Genomic DNA, 22659 nt, shown 5'->3' with positions numbered 1-22659 from the left:
GGGTCCAGCTGATTGATGGCAACTTCGGACCAATAGGAAAAGGTGGTGGGACTGGTGGACCAAGTGGAACCAGCTGGTCAATAAACAATGGGAGTGAATGAGGGGCGTGGCCAGTGGGATGACACGTCACCAGGAATGATCCGCCGTGCAGAGCCACGTGACTCGCCGTTGTGAATATGGGAGAGGCAAACAGGAAGCTGAGAGTGGCCTCGGAAAGGGAGATAATGAGTCACCTTGACGGGAAGTTTTAGTTTTCACTCGTGCGGGTCGTTAATCTGAATTAGAAACTCTTTCCCGAGTTTGCAGCAGATGGGAAAATGGCTGCGGCCCTCAGGCGGTGATAGGTCCTGGGATATGGCCGCCATCTTTATTGGGGGCAAGGTACAGTGAGGGGCATGGACATGTCCTCTTCCTAGGATGGGGCGGGTGTGTACCATTTAAAGAGAGGCATTTACACATCAAGCACATACCAAGAAAAAAGTATGTCTTTATATTCTTCCTGTACTGACTGAGTTTTGTTTTGTGAATTCACTTCATAGGATATAAATCAGAATAATTGAAGTTGGGATCTAAAAAGCAAGTTTTTACAGTCAATGGATTCATCAGGATCTGAATATCATTGGCATTTAACTGTGGAAGAAGAAAGGTTGTTCTATTTGTGGAAAATATCTCCAATGCTTTTGTAAAGCAGAACGATGTACAAAATCGTGGTTGGATCACCCTTTGGATGTGTTGCTCTGTTTCAGGGCCCTGCAAATTTATCCAATAATACCTCATCTCTTTTTAAACTCTCAGATTAGACCCAATCACCCACTTCATGATGTTAACCTGTAAACTTCATATTTTCAATTCCTGCAAAGTTCCCATTAAAGTCCTTTGGACTCAAATTCCAGTACCTTTTCAGGTGGAATGTTTCGATTCTGACAACTGTCTGTTCATTCAGAAACTGCTGAGGTCCATGTTGAATCTGGGGTTACAAAGGGCTGAATTGAAAGATGAGGTGCTGTCCCTGAGCTCCCATTGAGATGCATTGGAACAGGACAGGAGGCTGAGGGCAGTGTAGGTGTGAGCAGGCAATGAAAATGACAGGCTGCACTGAGAGCTTGGCTCAATGAGTGTTCTGGAGTTAGATGAAAACAGAGCGAGGGGAGACAGGGAGAGGTGAAGCTGAAACTCAGTTTTAGTTCAGGCCGTTCAGAAATTCACATGGTCCCAATGGGAACAGTCAGTTTTTAGTGATACCTGCGGAGTATTTGTTAAACAGTTTTTTAAAGTAGTTTTCCTGAGGGCAGTTGAGTGTTAACCACATTGCTGTGGGTCTGGAGTCACATGTAGGCCAACCAGGTGAGAGATGACAGTTCCTTCCCTACAGGACATTAGTGAACCAGATGGGTTTTCTAACAATCGACAATAGTTTCGTGGTCATCATTTGCCTTTTCATTCTAGATTGTATTGGATTCCGATGCCACCATCAGCCATGTTGGGATTCTAACTCTAATCCTCGGAGCATTGCACATGTCCCTCATCTGGCAGTATACCATAAAGCCATTGCCTTCCTTTTTAGCAATGTTTAAAAGAATGTTCTGTCATTCTACGTGAACAATGTGAGATAAAATACTGCAACGTCCATGTGTCGGCGTCTCCAAAAGGTCAATCAACAGATTTGTTTGGGCGAAATATTTCACTTTTTTTTTGGTGGGGTGGGGGAAGTTTATTAAACAAAAATGAATCTAAATAAAAATCTGATGCCACGGAAATGTAATTTCTGAAGGCGGAGGGGGATTACAGAGACAGGGAGAATTGTGGGCCAGAGGGGGATTGTTGTCCAAACATCACTGTGGTGTACATGGACTGCAGCATTTCAGGGAGGCGGTTAACCACCACTTCCTCCAAAACAAGTAAAGGGGCCAATAAATACTGGTCTGGGCAGCAAAGGCAACCGCCAGTGAATAAAACCAAGCAGTGACCTCTCTGAGCTGACTTGCTGTGAAGTTAATTGAGTGGGCAGAGAAGAAAACAGTGACATTTCACAGCTGCCCTCAGAGAGACCTCACCCTTGGAAGTACTCAGAGCCAGGGATCAGCTCAGTGAGTTTCAGTCTCTTCAAACATCAATCTTAGTCAGTTTTATTTTATTAAATCTACAATCGTGAGTCAGGTGAGAATTTCTTTTTAATGTCTTACGGTGTCTTGATTAAATGTTTAAGATATAAAACGTAAGCATTAAGTTATTCTCGGGCAGTATTTTTCGAGCAGTAAGACTGTGCCTTTGTCTTGGTCTGTAGGTTGTTAAGGCAGAGAGATGGCCTGTTGTAGAGTGGCCTACTGTTCCTGTCGGATGTGGGAGATTAGGGAGAGTTTCAATGATCCCGATGATTATGTCTGCAGGAAGTGTGATTGCAAATCCTATTGGATCACATGGATTGGTGGAGGAGTGATTAAAGGCAGTGAGGAATTCAAAGGAGCCGGGGTGTGATAGGTGGCAGTCTCAGGATTGCAGGATACTGCAGATACAGTCAGGTAGATGGGTTACCTCAGGAAAGCTAGGAGGGTAGGTAGGTACTGCAGGAGTCTCCTGTGGTTATCCCCATCTCAGACAAGGATACTGTTTTGGAAAATGTAGGTGGTAATAGACTTTCAGGGGAATGTAGCACTGGCAGCCAAGTTACTGGTAGTGAGACTGGCTTCGAACATAATGTGAGGTATATCCAGTTCCACACGATCGATGGTGATATGGGACTCTCTAGTCAGGGTCACAGTCTGCCGTTTCTGCAGCTGACAGTGAGGCATCAGAATGGGGTGGTGCTGCCCTGGTGTCAGTGTCTCACAGAGGGAGCAGAATATTCTCAAAAGGGATATTAACCATTGGGAGGACATTGTACATTGGTACCAATTGCATAGGAAGGGGAAAGCATGGGGTCCTGACGAGCAGGGAGATTTGCTCGTGCCACTTGGGAGGCATTAAACCAGTGAGGGAGTCAGGGTAATCCTAAAGAGATAGTGAGAAAAGAGGTGAGTCTGAGGCTGGTACTGTTCACCGGTCAGACTGTCAAGGCAGGCAAGAGCAAGTCACAGAATGAGGTGGGACGGACCAGTTGCACTGCATTTATTTCAGTGCAAGAGACCTGACAGGTCAGGCAGGTGGGCTCAGGGTATGGTTTTGAACATGGCACTGGGATATTACAGCAATTACTGAGGCATCACTCAGGGATGGATAGGACTAGCAGCTTAATGTTCCAGGGTATAGATGCTATAGCAAGGATGGAAAGGACCAACTGAGCAGGGGAGAGGTGTTTTTGATTATGAATAACATTATAGTTGGGCTTCGGGAGGATATTCCTGGGAGTACGACCAGACAAGTTATTTGGTTGGTACTGAGAAATAAGAAAGGGATGACCATCTTACTGGGATTGTATTATAGACTCTCTCCCAATAGTCAGCAGGGAATTGAGACAAAATTTTACCAGGAGACCTCAGTTATCTGTAAGAATAATATCGTTGCAATGATAAGGGGTTTTAACTTTACCAACATAGCCTCGGAGTGCTGTAGTGTTAAGGGTTTGGATGGAAGGGTATTTGTTCATTGTGTACGAGAACATTTCTGATTCAGTTTGTAGGATGTACCTACTAGAGAAGGAACAAAACCTGACCTGTTTTCTTTATTCATTCACAGGATGAGGCTATCACTGGCTCGGCCAGCATTTATTGCTGCGTTTACCCAGAGGGCAGTTAAGAGTCAACCACGTTGCTGTAGGTCTGGAGTCACATGCAGACCAGACCAGGTAAGGATGGCATTTTCCTTCCCTAAAGGTCATGAGTGAACCACATGGGTTTTTCCAACAATTGACAATGGATTCCTGTCGTCACTAGATTATTTTTTCCAGATATTTATTGAATTCACGTTCCAAAATCTGCCGTGATGGGATTCAAACCTTTGTCCCCAGAACGTTATCGGGGTCTCTGGATTAACTGTCTAGCGATAATTTCACTCCGTCATCACTGCCTCTTAGGAAATGAGGCAGGGAGAGTGACTGAGGTATCAGTGGGGCAGCACATCAGCACCGAAGATCCCACAGTATTGTGGCTCAGTGGTTAGTGCTGCTTCCTCAGCACCAGGGACCTGGATTGATTCCAGCCTCGGGCAACTGTCTGTGTTGGAGTTGGCACATTCTCCCCAGTGTCTGTGAGGATTTCCTTCGGGTGTTCCAATTTGCTCCCACAAGTCCAAAGATGTGCAGGTTAGTTGGATGAACCACGTTAAATTTCCCATAGTGAGTAGATGCAGTATATGAGGTTTTGGGATGTGCAGGCAAATCTCTGCCTGATGTGAAAAGATCATTTTGGGGTCTTGGACAGAGGTCAGAGGGAGGTGTGGCTGCATCTTTTACACCTCCCATGGCGGTAAGGGATGGTCAAGGGTGTGGAGTGTGGGTTGGTGGGAGGGTGTGGACTGAACAAGGAAGGCACAGCCGGACAGGAAATCCATCTCTTGGGAAAGGTAAGAAATTATCAGGGAGAGTCAATGTGGCTTTGTACATGCACAATTGTGTCTCACTAACTTGAGTGAGTGTTTTGAACTGACAAAATTGATTCAGCCAGGCAGTGAATGCTGGTTATATGGACATTCAACAAGGTTCCACAAAGCAGACTGGTTAGCAGGGTTAGATAACATGGAATGCAGAGAGCAAGCCATTACAAAACTGCTTGAAGGTAGGAGACAGAGGATGATGGAGGGTTGCTTTGCGGACTGGAGGCCTGTGAGCAACAATGTGCTGCAAGGTTGGATATTGAGCCCTTAAATAAATGACTTGGATGTGAATATATAAGGTATGGTCAGTAGGTTTACAGAAGACACCAAATTGGAGGTGTAGTGGACAGTGAAGAAGGTTAGTTCAAAATACAGCAGGATCTCGGTCAGATGGGCCATTGGAGCAAGGAATAGCAGACGGAGTTCAATTTAGATAAATGTGAGCTGTTGTATTTTGGAAAGGCAAATCAGGGCAGGGCTTATACAATTAATGGTAAAGTCCTGGGGAACATTGCTGAACAAAGAGACCTTGGAGTGCAGGTTCATAGTTCCTTGAAGTAAAGTCACAGGTAGGCAGGGGAGTGAATGCAGCATTTGGTACGCTCCCCGTTATTGGTCAAAGCATTGAATGCAGCTGTTGTGATGTCATATTGTAGCTGGACAGGGCACTGATGAAGGCCCTTCTGGAATTCTGGTTTCAGTTCCAATCTCCCTGTTCTTGGAATAATGTTGAGAAACTTGAAAGGGTTCAGAAAGCATTTGCAAGGACTTTCCTGGGGTTGGACGGTTTGAGCTATTGGGAAAGGCTGAATAGGCTGGGACTATTTTCCCTGGAGAGTTGGAGGCTGAGAGGTGTCCTTATAAAATCATGAAGGGCATGGATAAGGTGAGCAGTCAGGGACTTTTTCCCAAGTTCGGTGGGTCCAGAACGAGAGGGTACAGGCTTAAGGTGAGAGGGAAAAAGAGTTAAAACGGATTTAAGGGGAATCTTGTTCATGCTGAGGGCGTTGCATGTATGGAATGAACTGCCAGAGGAAGGGGTGGAGGTTAGTACAATTGCAGAATTTAAAAGGCATCTGATTGGGTACATGAAGAGGGAGGTTTTGGAGGGATGAGGGTGAACTGCTGGCAAATGGGACTCCATTAACGCTCTCTGTTATTGGTCAATGCATTGAATACAGAAGCTGGAACGTCATATTGTGGCTGGACAGGATGTTGATTAAGCCACTTCAGGAATTCTGTTTTCAGTTTGAATTTCCCTTTTCTGGGAAGGATGTTGTGAAACTTGAAAATGTTTGGACAAGATTTACAAAAACGTTGCCAGGATTGGAGGATTGGGCTACAGGGAGGGGCTGAAGAGGCTGGGGCTATTTTCTCTGGAGAGTCAAAGACTGAGAGGGGACTTCATGGAGATTTATAAAATCATGAGGGGCGTGGATGAGGTGAACAGCCGGGGTCCTATTTCCTCAGGTTAGGTGGGTCCAAAACTAGAGCACATGGGTTTAAGTTGAGAGGGCAAAGATTTAAAAGGGATCTAAATGGCAATGTTTTCAAGCTGAGTGTGGTGTGTGTATGGGAGGGGCTACCAGATGAAATAGTGGAGGCTGATAAAATCACAACATTTAAATGGCTTCCAACTGGGTACATGAATAGGAAGGGTTTTTAATGGATACAGGCCAGTAGATGGTAAATGGGAATCCATTAGTTTCGGATTCCTTGTTGGCCCGGACGAATTTGACTGAAGGTCTGTTTCTTTGACCTTAATAAATTAAGATGCATTCCTCTCTTTTGTGCAGAGCTAGCTGAAGCACAGATAATTAACCTTGGAGCTGAGAAGGTGAAGCAGTGATTTTGACCTGGTGCCGATTTGGTTCCAAGGTCTTGAATTTGCAAAGAGAGAGAGGAATTGTTAACCCGGTCACAATTTTTAGTAACTACGTTCAAGTAATTGGCAAATAATACAAGGTGAAAATGTGAACACTATTTTACTCAGTAAGTTCTGAGCATCTGGAACAGTCTGAACGACACAGATTCAGCAGGTATTCTGAAACAGACTTGGAATTTTACTTTTTAAGGAAAGATTTGGGGGGCTGTGGGCACATGGGAGGGGACTTGGGACAGACTTGTAGCATCTCCAGAGGGAGAGAGTACAGCCCCAATGGGCTGAATAGCCCCCAGCCCCAGTGCTCTGTGATACTGCCCCATTCACTGTGAATGATGAAGCTCATCCCAGGGCAGAGAGAGGGAGGATCCCACCACTCACCTCTCAATCGGCGCCGGCTTAATTAATGGCAGCTCCAGACCAATAGGAGGAGAGTCTGTGTTGTCCTGCAGCCAATGGGAGTGAATGAGGGGTGTGGCCAGCAAGACGACACCTGTCCATGAGCTGTGCAGGTGCAGTGTCACTGGGTGGGGGTGGGAGAGACAGCAGAGACTGGGACAGAGGCTGTTGGACCTGAATTACAAACTTCCGGTAAATTAAAACCAAAAGAACTGCAGATGCTGTAAATCAGAAACAACAACCAGGAGGTTCTGGAAAAGCTCAGCAGGTCTGGCAGCATCTGTGCAGAGAAATCAGAGTGACCAATTCAGATCTGGTGTCCTTTCCACAGAACAGATGTTACTGAGGGGAAGAAAAGGTCAGTTTATGTTCAGAAGATAGTGTGTGGGAGGATATAAGGAGTAAAGGATAGGTGGGGATATAGTGAGAAGAACGGTTGGATAAAGGAGTGGATAACGATCTGGCTGGGGAGGGTGACTCGCTGTTAATGGAGACTGTTAGTGGCTAACCATAGGTAGTGTGTAATGGCAGGCTGTGAGAAACACACTGGTGTGTGGGGTAGGGGGCTACGACATGAGGTTGTTAACCTAACAGTCTCCAGTGTAAGCTGTTGCCCACCTATATCACTCCACGATTGGAGCTTCCGAGGACACAAACCTTTGGAATATCCTCCCTAACCCCCTCTGTCTGCCTTAAAGATGTATCTAAAAATTGTTCTCTTTAATCAATGTTTCCATCATTCGTGAAGCATTTTAGGAGACTTGTCAATGTGAAAGGCTCCATACAATGCAGGTAGTTGTTGTTGTTGTTGTCTGACATCAGGAGAAACAGGGATGAGCCCTCTCTCTCTTATACCTGATGAACAGCAGCAAAAGCAGGACGCACTGAGCATGCTCCAGCCCACAATGGGCCTCCGATGCTTGATGTCAGTGGGGGAACGGGGGCTAGAGGTGCTAGTTGTTCCTTCAACCAATCGGAGTGAATGAGGGGGCGGGACAATACTCAACCACGTGATAAACTTCACTGGCAGCACAGTGTTGTTGTGACCAAGGCATTGGAAATGTGTGAAGGTGCAGGGCAGGGGGAAGGAAAGTCATATTGACCAGGAAGAGGAGGAAATTTCCATGGTATGGGATGAGAGGTTTTACAGAACTTAGTGCACATTGTAAAACACAAATTTGAAAATCCCAAATTCTGCACCATTTTCCCTCCCTATAATGCATTTTGCACTCCCTAAAATATCAACTGTTTCTCTCTCCACAGATCCCAGTAATCAGTGCCGAAGTCCCATTGCCTGTGGAGAAGGTGATGTTTGAATTCCTTGTACTACTGCAGTTCGTGTGGTGAAGGTGCTCCCACAATGTGGTTGGGTTAGTGCTGTTACAGATTATTCACTCAGCGACAGTGAAGAGTTGACAATGTATGTGCAAGTCAGCAACAGTTTGTTTTTATCATGTTTATAATTCCACAGAAATACTATTGAGAGCTTCTGACATAAGGCCACAGATTGAGATACTAGGTCAAATGATCAAAAGCATTGCCAAATAAGCAGGTTTTTGAGAACACCTTAAAGGAGGAAAGCAGGTCTGAGAGAGTTAGGGTAGGAATTCCAGACCGTGTTGCCTTGGCAACAGTAGAAACAGCCAGACCGGTGAAACAATGAATAAACACAAATGAGTTGTCGGGGTCTCACAGGTTGTGTGGTGCAGGGAAACAGGGATGTTCACAGCCAGGAATTACATCAAGGGTGAGAATTTTAAATTGTTGCTTGTAAATAGGAGCCTAGTTTTGGTACAAGTGAGCACTTGGGCAGGAGGGTTTAAGGTACTCTTGACACTATAGGAAAGTTGTATGTGAGAGGCTGGCCAGGAGTGTTTGGATAATTAAGTCTGAAGATAACACAGGGATGGACGAGTATTTCAGTAAATGAGCTGAGACTAGGGTGAGTTGGGTGATGTCACCAATGAAGAAAGTGTGTTTTTGGAGTTGGGCTCCTCCTCCTCATCGTCACTCCCCCTCACCAAATCACAGATATTGTTCCTTGTTCTGTCTGTCTGTCTTTTCTGGTTATGTCTTTCTCTTCCATTCTGCTACAAAGTAATATTTGACCTCACCGTTGTTGCAAAATCCTGCTCCATCCCCACTCTCCCTTTCCTTTCTGAATTCCTTGTATTTGGTGTACCTCCAGGATCTATCCTTGGCCTCTCCTGTTTCTCACCTACATACTGCCAGGAGGTGACATCGTCCAAAAGCACTGTGTTAGGTTTCACATGTACACTGACAATGCCTAGCTCTCCCTCCCCATCATCCCTCTCCATTACTCAGTTATCAAACTGCTCATCACACTCCCACTACGCGATTGGCTGCAATTTCCTACAATGGAATGTTGCAATGGTTAAACCCATTGCCTTCAGTTGCTATTACAAATTCCTTTCCCTTACTGCTGAGCCCCTCTCTCTCCCTGGGAACTGTCTGAGGCAGAACCACACTCTTCACGATATTGCTGTCATATTCTGACCCCAAGGTGACCTTCTGATCAGGCATCTACACTATCACAGACACCAGGAATTCCAATCTCTTAAATGTTGCTTGTCTCCTCCTCACCCCAGCTCCATTGCTACTGAAACCCCTGAGCCGTGTCGGGTGTTGCCTTAAACTTGACGAATCCAAAACAGAACACGTGATTCCACGACTATCCCAGAACCTGGTTCCAGACTCCCTCATGATGGGAAACATCCTCTCAGTATTTACCCTGTCAAATTCCTTAAGAATTCTACATGTTACAATGAGATCACCTCTCATTCTTCCCAAATTCAGTGAGTAGAATCCCAACTTCTTCAGCCTTTTCTTAAAAGATAATCCCTGCAAACCAGGGTTCATCCCAGTCAAGTTTCTGTGAAATGCCTCTGATGAAATGATGTATTTCCTTAAATAAAGGGACCAACACTTCTGTCATTACTCCAGATGTGGTCTGACTCGCTCTTTATAAAGTTCCTCTCAGGTATATACTCCAAACAACTCCCTTTAAACTAGCACAGATGTTGTTGGAAATGCTCAGAAGGTCATGCAGCATCTCTGAAGAAAAATCAGTTAAAGTTTCGGGTCTGGTCACCCTTCCTCAGATACGTTAACTCTAATTTCTTTTCACACCTGCTGCTAGACCTGCTGAGCTTTTCCAGAAACTTCTGATTCTCTTCCTGGTTTACAGCATCTTCAGTTGGATCGGTTTTCATATCATTTAAACTTGCCATCTCTCCTCTAGAATTTGTCATTTCCACCTTGAAAAAAAGATTCACATTTGTTTGGTCTCCCCGACTCTGGGGGAAAAATATAAACCATGACTAGTCACCCGAGCATTGCTCCTCATAATTTTATAAAGTTCGATAAAGCCACCTAAAGTGTCCAGTGCTGCAGGGAAATAGCCTCAGCCTATTCAGCCTCTCCCTATGGTTCAAATGTTCCAATACTGGCAACATCCTAGTAAACTTTTCTGAACTCGTGCAAGTTTCCCAACATCTTTCCTGTAACAGGGAGACTGGAATTGAAAGCAGTCTGGGGATTCCAAAAGTGGCCAAGCCAATAAACTGTACAACTGAAACCCGATCTCCCAACTCCTATCCTCAATGCACTGCCCAATAACAGCTAGCATACCGCACACCACCTTCACCGACCTGTCTACCTTCAACCACACTTTCAAGGAACTATCAACCCACACTGCACGTTCTGTTTGTCTGTCAACACTTCCCAGGAATTGCTATTAAGAGGTTGAGTCCTATACTGGTAACATCTTTCTGAAATCAGGGAGACTACAATTGAATGCAGTATTCTAATACTGGCCTCACCAATGCCCTACTCAGCCACAACGTGACCTCCTAACCCCTATACTCAGTGACAGAATCCCCACAGTGTGGAAGCAGGCCTTTCGGCCCATGAGACCATACCAACCATCGGAACAGCATTCCACCCTAACTCTGTAACCTACCATTACCCAAAGCTAATCCAGCTAACCTGCATGGCTTTGGATTTGTGGGAGGAAATTGAGAGCACCCAGAGGAAGCCCACGCAGACAAACAGGGAGAATGTGCAAACACCACACAGACAGTGGAGTCGAACCAGAGTCCATTTATTGACCAGCGCATTCCATTAAAGGTCAGTGTCCCAAATGCCACATTCAGCACCTGATCTCCCTGAAACCCCACTTTCCAGGAACTATGCAGTTGTTCTGAGCCCTTCAGAGGGAAGTAAGGTGAGGAGGAGAAAACACAAACAGGGTTGAGTAGTAGATCTATAAAATAACTCTCCATCTTCCCCCTCTGTGTTCCCCCCCGTCTCCCCCCACTCTTTTACCCCCCCCTCCTTTGTCGGTCAGTCCTTTGTCAGCCCCCCCACATCGTCGGTCGTGCATCCCCCCCCCTTTGATCTGTCCCACAATCTGTCACACCCTCTGTCAGTCGCCCCCTTGTTGGTCGCACACCCGTCTCTTTTCCCCCCTCTGTCGGTTGCCCCCCCCGCCCTCAGTCTGTTCCCACTCTTTGTCGGTCGCCCCCTCTGTCCCCCCCCCACCAGTCTGTTCCCCTCCTCTCTAATCCTGTTTTCTGGCCCCATCCATTTCTGTGCCTCCCCTCTCTGTCCCCACCCATTTCTGTCCCAACCCTCTCGATCCACCCACCCTCTCTGTGTACCCTCCCCTCCCAGTCCCTTCCTCCCCTTCCTCCCTCCCCTCCCCCCCCCCCCGCCACCCCCGGCAGGGAAAATATCTTGTCTATTTACCCTATCCATGCCCGGCCTGATTTTAAAAGTCTCCTTCAGGTCACCGTTCAGCCTCTGACGGTCCAGGGAAAACAGCCTATCCAACCCTGGCAACATCCTATAATTCTTTTCTGACCCCTTTCAATTTTGAGAACATCCATCTGACAGGAAGGAGACCAGAATTGCATGGAATATTACAAAAGTTGCCGAATCAATGTCCTGTACAGCCGCAATATGACCTCCCAACCCCTATACTAAACACTCTGACCGATAAAGACAAGCAGACCAACTGCCACCTTCACTATCCTAATTTCCTTGCTATTCTACTGTTAAGGAACTATGAAGCTGCACTCCAAGGACACTTTGTTAAGCAGCACTCCCCTGGAACTTATATTAACTGTATACGTCCTGCTAAACTTTGCTTTTCCAAAATGCAGCAGTTCGCATTTTTCTAAACTGAACTCCTCAGCCCATCACCCATCTGATCCAGATCCCCTTGTACTCTGATCTTTTTCCCTGTCTACCACACCTGCCATTTTGGTGTCATCCGCAAACTTATTTATAAGATCTCTTATGTTCACATCCAAATCATGGATATAAATGACGAAACGTGGATCCAGCACCGATCCTTGTGACACTCCACTGGTCACAGGCCTCCAGCCTGAAAAGTACCCTCTGCCTTCTACCTTCGGGCCAGTTCTGTACTCCGTACGATCTAACCTTGCTGACCAGTCTCCCATGAGGAACGCCTTACTGAAGTCCATGTAGATCATGTCCATGCTCTGACCTCAGCAATCCTCTTTGTTATTTGTTCAAAAAAACTGAGTCAGATTCATGAGACATGATTTCCCATGCACATATCTGTTATTAATATCCAGGATTTAACTCTGTACATCGGGGTCTGCGTTACCCAGTTATAGGTGTTAATATTCGGGATGAAGTTCATGTACACCAGCATTTTGTCAGTGACTGTGTATTGAGTCTTGTTAATGTTACCAACACCGGTGTTTGAAACCTTTTGAAAGGCAGTCCCCGTATCCCTTGCCCACCAGGAAATGGTGGCAGTGTCCTTACCTCTGGACCAGGAGGGTCAGGCTCAGCGTTGAGGAACAGCATCTTTGAAGAGGATGATTAGAAAACCTGCCCAAGCCACCAGGCCATACTGTTTCCCAGCTGTCCCTGCCTCAGCCTCTAAACAGAACCTTCCTGTAGTTTCTCTCCTGTCAGACTCTCCCATTGCTCAGTTTGTCCAGGATTCCCTCCTGCTGCTGCACTGCTCCTGTCGCTCACTGACCTGTCCATCCCCCAGTGTCCTCCACATTCATTCATTGTTTACAATCCATTACCCCAGTTCTCCAGCCCATAGAGACGGCTCAATGATTAGCACTGCTGCCTCACAGCACCAGGTACCCGGTTTTGATTCCAGCCAAACCCAGAGTTTGTGCATTCTCCCCATGTCTGAGCGGGTTTCCTCCGGGTGTTCCAGTTTCCTCCCACAATCCAAAGATGGGCAGGACAGGTGAATTGGCCATTCTAAATTGTCCATAGTATTAGTTACATTAGTCAGGGGTAAATATAGGGTCGGGGAATGGGTCTGTGTAAGTTCTGTTTGGAGGGTCGGTATGGACTTGTTTGGCCGAAGGGCCTGTTTCCATACTGTAGGGATTCTGATATATTGGGCAGCAGCTGCTGTCAGTCTCCCGGACTCCTGTATGATCGGGAGTATGTGCTGTAGGAGGGGAGACCAGTGTATGGGCACAGTGCTGGCCTATTGTGGGAGTATGCACAGTGCCTGGGAAGGAGGCTGTGGTTGTGAGGGATTAATCTGTTATTGGCATCTTCCTCCCTCTGGGAGCAGGACCCAGGGGAATGGCCTATTTCCTGGTACCCTGACATGTGATCAGACTATCAGTGGGGCAGCATTTTGCAGAGAGTTATCAGAACTCTTTGGTGAAGATTCAGGGTTTTTATGGAAAATGTCAAGGATGGGCCTGCAATTCAAGTTCTAATTTGGTTCATTTTAGTAAGACAGGTTTTGGCCAGAGTGTGCAGGAAGCAGTGCATGCAGGATGGTTGTCATCAGAGGATTCACCAACAACGCCCCGCGCCCATCCCCCCCGCCCCCCCCCCCCCCACCCTGCTGGACTCAGAGTCAGACTCATTAATTTGGTTCTTAGTCCGCAGACAAGAGCTAGGAAACTGAATTCAAAGTGAGGAGAGAGAGTGTGAGAACTGGGTGTGGAGGGAAGGGAGTGAGGAGATTGGTTTGGATTTCAGTTCACAGAAGAAAGAGATTGCTAGACTGAGAGTTAAAACTTTGGGAAACATGAAACTACAATTTAATACTATAATTATCTTATAAAGATCCATCCTGTATTAATATGGTGAGTTGTTTTCTCAGTTGTAGGGTACTGAAAGGGTGGGTTTGTGGATGAGAAATTCAAATTGACCTTCATTTTCAGGTCTGATAGTTACTTGATCCGTGCCGATCTGAATATTCATTGGCCTTTTCCTGTGGAAGGAAAGGTGTGTATTCTGTCCGTGGGCGAATATTCCAAATCTCAGTGTGACTGGAAAAAATACTGAGGTACAGCCAAGTCCATGTTAGCGTGGTGACTGTGGAGAGAGAGTTCGTTTGTTTTAGAAGTCTGAAAAATCATGGCATGTTTCCCAGGAACAATTAAGCCACAGCTTTGCTTTGTAGAAGGACAAGTCTTTAATTAACCATACAACCAGAAAGACACAAGGATACCTGCACCATGGGAAACACTATGAAAATGGGATTGTTGTAAAGGAGTTCATTCTCGATCATGGACTGTAATCCATTGGCGTTGTCACGTCGGTTCCAGCGCCGTGGGGAAACACTGGAAATATGATGAATGCAGTGTAGGTTTCAGTTATTAAACTGTAAAAAGTGCAGAACAATTTACAAGGATGTTGTCAGGGCTCAGGGGTCTGAGTTATAGGGAGAGGTTGGACAAGCGAGGATTTTTTTTTGTTTAGAGCAGAGGAAACTGAGTGGGTACTGTTCTAGAAGTGTATAAGACCATGAGAGGCATGGATAAGGTGAATGCATTCAGTCTTTTTCCCAGGAAATCTAGGACTGGAGGGCATCAGTTGAAGGTTAGAGGGGAAAGAATAGAAGGGAAGTTGAGGGGCAACTGTTTTACACAGAGGGTGGTATGTATATGGACAGAGCTGCCAGTGGAAGTGGTTGAGGTGGGTACATTAACAACAGGTAAAAGACATTTGGACAAATACATGGATAGGAAAGGGTCAGAAGCAGATGGGCCAAGTGCAGGGAAATGGGGTTAGTGTGGATGGACATTCTGGTCGGCATGGGCCAGTTTGGGCCAAAGGGCCTGTCTCTGCTGTAGGATGCTCTGTCTCTAACTGCATCTGCTATTTCTCCCACTAACTCTGTTGATATCCTGGGATGTATTCCATCAGGGCAAAGAGACTTATCTATCTTTAGCTCCATTAGCTTGCCCAGCTCTACCTCTTTCGTGATAATGGTTGTTTCTAGTTCCTCACCTTCCTCAGTCTCCTTATCAATTACTGGCATGTTCTTCGTATCCTCCACTGTGAAGACTGACTGCTGTGTACTCATATTCCTAAACCATGCTGGATAGCAACAACTACATTAGCAGAACTCTGAGAGGTCTTCTTTGAGTCTTTATTGATGAGACATGGCAGTTACCTGGATAGTGTACATGCAAAACACCTCCAGGCAATATCAGGTAAAGCCCCACCTGTCCAATGTAAAGCTTCCATTCTTATACCTTTTGTGGTTTGGTACTTTGAATAGAGACTCTCTCTCAGTATTATCTCCATGACAATGGTCAGTTAGAAAGTCTACTTCAGTTTCGCACTTTGGTTAAAACATACACCCCTGTGGCTCCCTCAAGTATCTGACAGGCACTTCAGTTTCAGTGGGGCTGTCTATCAGGATTCTGATATGGAGGAGCCGGTGTTGGGGTGGGGTGGGCAAACCTATGAATCACACAACACCAGGTTATAGTCCAACAGGTTTATTTGGAAGTACAAGCTTTTGGAGTGTGCTGTGATTTTTTAACTTGATCAGGATTATCTCTATGGTAACAGTTAAGTGCTTCAACAATTACAGAGACCATATATTTCCCCTTGAGCAGTGTAAAACTGCTATTCCGGCCCTGGGGACAGCTACTCATCACTTTTCTCTCCCAATCCCATCTAGCTTTCTGTTGATCTTTAAAGTTTCTCTAATCTCCTAGTTTCTCCGTGGTCTTTGCCAATTTGTATGCCTTCTATTTAAATTTGATATACTCCCTTATTTCCTGAGCCACCCATGGCAGATTACTCCTTTTCCTATAGTCCTCCCTTTTCCCTGATATATACTTTTGCTGAGCACTTTGAAAAATTCCCCCGTTGTCCGTCAACTTTCCCACGGTAAAGTCTTTGCTTCCAGTTTACATTAGCCAACTCCTGCCTCATCCTATTGTAGTCTCCTTTGTTTAAGCATTGGATCTTGGATTGGATCTAATCTTCCCGCTTTCCAGCTGTGTTCTAAGTTCAACCAGATTTATCAGAAGTCTTCTGTCAGATTACGAGGTGAGGCGAAGTTTCCTGGGTGTTTTGCGTTTCATTAATACAAAGCCAAGGTCTTTGACAAAGTACAGGATGGATATTCACAACAGAGTATTCTGGACGGTGTGAATGTCCTCACAGTCTAAAACCATAAATCACTGTCTCCCCTCAGTTTAAAATTGCAAAATCATTATCTCCTACACGCTTCCTCACTATCTAAGTTTGGAACGCTAATCCACCTGACTATCCTGCTTTTTCCAAAATCTCCTTTGGTGAAGGTGGTGAGTTTTGGATTCAGCTTTCCAGTTATTACCGTAAGAAGATAAGCACTGGGCACAGGAGAGGCAATGCAGCCCTTCGAACCAGCCCCACCATTTAATACGGTGATGATTAAGCTCACCTCGGTCTCAGCTGGGTTTTTCCACCTGCTCTCTCTCACCCTTCATCTCATTGTAAATTCAACATCTGTATCTCTTCATTAAATCTGCTCATTGTCCTGGCATCCACCACATTTTGAAGAGGGAATGCCACAGATTTGCAACACATTGAGATAGGTACATTCTTCTTCATGAGAATAGAGTCCCTATTGTGCAGAAACAGGGTATTCATCCATCGAGTCCACACCAGCCTATGATGAGCATCCCATTCAGACCCACCCTGTCCCTGTAACCCTGCATTTCCCTTGGCTAATGGCCTAACCGGCACATACATGGACACTGTGGGAAATTTAGCATGGGCAATTCACATAACCTACACATCTTTGGACTGTGGGAGGACGCTCGAGCACCCTAGGAAACCCACGCAGACATGGTGAGACCGTGTAAACTCCTCACAGTCGCCTCTGGCTGAAATAAAACCCGGGTTCCTGACGCTGTGAGGCAGTGGTGCTCACCACTCAGCTACATCTGCTTAAAATCTGCTACCCTTTATTAACCTCCCCACCCCGCAATCTATGTTCCTTACGTCAGAAATCAGGTTGTGGAAGCAGATGTCTCAGTAAAATCCCGTGACAGCCCACATGTCCTGTGTGTCTGAATGGGGATCCTATACACAACACCCTCCAGCCCACACCTTTCATTCACTATCCAGAAACATGTCTCCAGTGGCTTCATGGGGGCTACAACTCCCACAATCCCTGAGGCAGGGACTACACATGTGCGGGGAAGCCCAGAACTGCACATGTACAGAATATGGGCGGATTTTGGAGCATGTGCTTTGGGGTAATTAGCGGAAAGCATTTGACACTGTGATTGGCTGGAGGAGGAACCAATCAGCTTGTAGGATTAACGGGTTGGGGGAGTCAAAGGGTCACCACACCCACATGGGCCCAAGTTCCATCCCCAACTTGTCATAATGCTGGGAATCGACTAATGGGAAACAAAGAAGGATCTGACCCATTCTCCCAGACTGAAGGTTCCCCTTCTGTCCAGGATCTGCCACCTCCCTTTCTGTTTCCTTGTGTTTCATTCTGCTGTTACATTATTGACTTGCAGCAACTGAAGGGAAAGGAAGTGAACCCAGAAAGGGTGCAGAGTCTAACCAGGGACGGGAAGTGATGGCATGGATCTGTTTATCAGTAACTCCATGAGAATGGGGGCGGGTACATTAGGGACAGCAGAGGCAGAATGGTGGGAGAGAGTAAGTGGGCTGGAGGGTTACAGCTTTTGCAGAAGAAAGGGAAAGAAGATTTCCAGAGAAGCTAGAATTGTCTGCTCTGAATTTCTAACCTGTACATATTTGTTTATTCAGGGTGCTTGATGGTGAAGATTTGCAGACTGAAATCTCAAACTCATGTGCAGATCGTGATTAAGTTAACCAGCATTTGAAGAACCAAAGATGGAGAATAACTTGGCCAAAATCCTGTACACTCTCCTTCCCAGCATTGTCGGTCTCTCTGCGCCAAATGGACTGTGAATGGTACAAGACAGAAGCTCACTACCATCTTCTCCAGGGTAACTAGAGATGGGGAATAAATGCTGGCTGAGCCAGTGATGCCCATATCCTGGAAATGGTTTCTATTTATAGTTGCTGAAACCCGGTTGATGTTACTGCAGGATGATGAGGGATGCTGAGTGCATCCTCCAGGAGGCAGCACCATCACATTACCCCCGCCTACACCCACACAGTAACACCGCAACATCACTGGTACAAAAGGCAGTGAAGCCAAAGAAGGACTTGGATATAGTTCTTCGGGGTAAAGTCATGAAAGGGGATTGGAACCCAGCAGGAACAGGAGACTGAGCTGGGTGGTCAGCTGTTTCCCATTGAATGGTGGAGCAGGATTGAAAGGCTGAATGGTCTCCTCCTGCTGCTATCTCCCAGGTATGTATATAGCCATAGAGCCCAGGTAGGAAGGAGTGGGCAGGGATTCTCCAGGAGATTGCACTTCCACAACAGGTTTCAGTGAGGGAAGGTTTGATGGATTTTATTTAACATTTATCTTTAACACAAGGTTTGTAAATTTGCTTTTAAAATATTGTAGCTATTTATTCCACAATAAATAAAACTAAAAGAAAAGAAATGAAACTATCTGAATGTAACAGTTTTTAAAATTTCAACGCCCTGTAAAACAAATCCTGTCTATTCCTGGACACCATCACTTTCCAGTTACTCAAGCTCCAGGGAAATACTCCCTCCCTGTCTGAACCTTTGGTTTGATTTAACTGCTTTTCAGTTCTGGTTATGTGAGCTGTGAAGTGTTCTTTATTCCCCATTTCTCTGACCCAGACGTGTTATCTCACACAGCTGAGCAACCTTCCCACCATCAACATCAACACCCTCCATTACACCATTTTGGTTCCCATATAATCACCAGCAGTAAACCACCCATGTAACCAATTGAATATTTATAAACAACGCCCCTTACAGGCAAAGCAAACCATTACAAATGACAAAGTGGGAAGAGACCAAATCAAAGTAGAGTTGGGGGTGAGGGGGCAGCGATGGAGATAAAGCACTGTATCCACTGCGGTACCCACCTCTATCTAAAGACATTGGGAAAATTGAGATGCATTACATGCTCCTTCTCCAAGGACACCCTGTTGTGTCGACTTTATCCACAATCATAGAATAGAACCCAGACAGTGTGGAAGGAGAGCATTGGCCCATCAAATCCCACCAACTATCCAAACAGCATCCCATCTGGAGCACTCCACCCCTGTAACACTGCATTTGCCATGGCTGATCCACCAAGTCTGCACAATCCTGGACACTGTGGACAATTTACCATGACTGATCCACCTAACCCACAAATCTTTGGACTGTGGGCGGAAACCAGAGCACCTGGAGTGGACCCACACTATCCTGGGGAGAATGTGCAGACTCTACACAGGCTGTTGACCAAGGCTGGACTCCAACCTTGTACCTGGTGCTGTGAAGCAGCAGTGCTATACAGCAATTTAAATCAAAATAAATGACCCCTGCTCATTGCTGTTTGTGGAGACTCATTGCCCAGAGAGACATCCTGAGATTCAGAAAGAGACAATATGAATTTAGTCAACTCCTGTCAAGTTAATGTGATTAACAACAACATCAATACTCCAACAGTGTCATCAGACCTCGTGCCTACTCTATCATTTACGATTTTTACACCATGGGAAGTTTGTTACCAGCTTCGATGACAGCCATAATGCTCTGACCACTTTGACAGAGCCAGTGCTAGTCAGTTCTAATAGTTATCAATAGATTGTATCTAAACAGGATGCCCCACAACAGGAAGTGCTCTGGCACTCAATGCCCGTAAGTCAAGGTCATTTTCCTAAAACCACTCACGACTGGCAATACCATTGAAGGTATTTTATACAGTAACCTTACAGTCTCAATTGCCAGTTCCAGTCCATGAAGCAGCCAGTAACATGCCCCAGTGAATTGAATTCTAACAGCAGCATTGCCCTGGCAGGAGAGATTGAAGAGCTTGAAGGTGTCTTCTCTGGAGTATCTAAACATGAAACACTTCAAATGAACAAAAATCTTCAAGAGCTCAAGAGGATAGATACAGGAAGGAAGAGCTCCCTGGCTGGTGTGCCTGGAATGAAATAAGCACTAACTACAGTATCTTTACCAAACATCCCCTTTAGCTGCATCAATGTTGAAGATTTATTTGCTGCTCTAATTCCACTCTCTTGATCACTCCAATTTTTAACTGCTGTAATGTTCCTGACTGTTCAAATGTATAAAATTTAATTTAATCCATCCGAAAGCCTCTCTGTACCTGTGCCTCACTTGTGTTCACCAAGACACTCATTCAATCTGACCTCTTTGCAAACCCTGCTCTGATATTTCCTTAGAGGGCTCAGAATTAATTATTCACAGAATTGTTACTGTACAAAAGGAGGCTGATTGGCTGATCAGCTCTCCAAAGGATCACCTCACTGAATGCCATTCTTCTCACTTTACCCCATAAACCTTCCAATAACACCAGCGAGTTCACAACTAACCACAGCGATTGAATTTGTTTTGTTTGTTCATGGGATCACGGCATCACTTGCTGGGGCAGCATTTGTCATCCATTCTGACTGCCCAGGAGATGGTTCAGAGTCATTCCCATTATTCAGGGTCTGGACTCTCATGTCGGCTGGACTAGGTCAGAATTAACACAGTTTCCCAGATCCAATGACATGAAGAGTTGTTTTCTGGCCTATGATCCTATTTCAGAAATAATAATGTTTGCAGTGGGCGGCACGGTGGCACAGTGGCACAGTGGTTAGCACTGCTGCCTCACAGCGCCTGTAGACCCGGGTTCAATTCCCGACTCAGGCGACTGACTGTGTGGAGTTTGCACGTTCTCCCCGTGTCTGCGTGGGTTTCCTCCGGGTGCTTCGGTTTCCTCCCACAGTCACAAAGATGTGCGGGTCAGGTGAATTGGCCATGCTAAATTGCCCATAGTGTTAGGTAAGGGGTAAATGTAGGGGTATGGGTGGGTTGCGCTTCGGCGGGTCGGTGTGGACTTGTTGGGCCGAAGGGCCTGTTTCCACACTGTAAGTCTAGTCTAATCTAATCTAAAAGTGAAAGACCAAAATGGGTTTTATTCTGATTGAGCCTGTCCTCCTGTTTTCTCAGTTATTATTGACAATCTCACCCCCCCCAACCACCCCCCCCGCACCAGAACCTGTTCCAGAGAGTGTTACAGCTGGTCACCTGACCGGTCACTGGACCCAAAGGTTCACTCTCCACAGATGCTGCCAGACCTCCTGAAAATTTCCAGCAATGTCTGGTTTTGTTTCCGATTTCCCAGCATTTGCAGATGGTTAGTTTTTCAATATTCATCTTGTGTGTTGCAGAGGAGTTTATTGATGAGTTTGGAGAGTTTTGAAAATTGCAAGTTAGGCCACAAATTATCCAAGATCTATTGAATGGAAGAGCAGGGTTGAGGGGCTGAATGGTCTCCTCCTGTTCCAATGAAAGTTGTCCATCTGCAGCTTGCGGTAACACTTCCCCTCACTGCTCACTTCACCTCCATGTCTAACACACTGTTACTGACTGAACAAACCTCCTGTGTTTGAACTACACCTGTTAATGTTCAGTAGCTCCCTCTCCTGCCTCCCGGGTTTAACTGTCATTATGGAATGCTGTCTCATATTACTGCGGGAATGCCCACAAGGACTAATCCCGGAGTCTGTATCCCCTGGAATCCAAAAACCCCATTTATTTCCTTCTTCCTATTTCATCCTGGCTATTGAACTCTCGGTTTCAATCGATTCTCCTGTCATGCTCTTCAACATGTCCATGTGGGTGGGCTAGAGGCAGCTGGGATTTAATGAAGGGAAGTGGGGATTAGGCGGAAGCACGAGGAGAGGTGACAGCAAAGACAGTTCTCATTGTAACGGCAGAGTTTCTCCCTGACACAGAGTGTGGTGAGGCACCTGAGTTTGTTGGGGGAGACAGATTCAATCAGGGATTTGGGAAAACACAGACACTGACTGACCTATCCATCTGATTGTTAACTCAGACAAAAAGACAGAAAGAAAGAGGCACATTTAAATAGCAGCTTTGATGATCTGGGGCAATGAAACATGCTTCAAACCCAATGATTTCAACCTCAAATCTCTGAAAATACAGACACAAAGCTTCCTACTTTGGGTCTCTCCAGCGTCCTTTATTTCTTGAGAAAAGAGGTTTAAGCTGTGTAGCCATTCCTGGTGATTGTAACCTCTGCGTCCTTGTAAGATATATGACTGAACCTTTATTTTCCTGTTCCCTGTGAGCGACATCAGCAGCAGAAACAGGTCCTGACCTGTGCGGGTTTCGGTTGGAGTATTTGTATTGACAAATTCATTCTCACCCTCACATACAGTGTGAAATTGCTGTAAAACAGAAGGAAGGGATTGAGTGAGAACCAACAGAAACACAAAGGCAGTGTGTGTACCTGAGCTGAATGAACCTGGCATGAGGAAAACGTGTCGACAATCACAACTAGTTAGAATCACAGAATCCCTGAGGCGCAGAAAGAGACTAATTCGATCCATCGAATTTGCAATGGCCCTACCTCCATAACCCCACATTTAGCATGGCTAAACCAACCCACCTAACCTACACAC

At 45.8% G+C, this 22659-nt stretch overlaps 1 long non-coding RNA gene across 1 annotated transcript in view; it reads left to right on the top strand.

The window, feature by feature from the left end:
• Positions 1-8137: 8137 nt before the first annotated feature.
• The window catches only part of LOC132814050 (uncharacterized), a 30923-nt gene continuing 16401 nt past the window's right edge, over positions 8138-22659 (top strand). The window contains exon 1 of the long non-coding RNA XR_009644269.1: positions 8138-8178. This is a non-coding gene — a long non-coding RNA (uncharacterized LOC132814050). The remainder of the gene's footprint in view (positions 8179-22659) is intronic.

The sequence above is a fragment of the Hemiscyllium ocellatum genome, unplaced genomic scaffold (assembly GCF_020745735.1).
Source record: "Hemiscyllium ocellatum isolate sHemOce1 unplaced genomic scaffold, sHemOce1.pat.X.cur. scaffold_641_pat_ctg1, whole genome shotgun sequence".
NCBI lineage: Eukaryota > Metazoa > Chordata > Chondrichthyes > Orectolobiformes > Hemiscylliidae > Hemiscyllium > Hemiscyllium ocellatum.
This window is presented reverse-complemented; position numbering and strand designations above follow the sequence as displayed.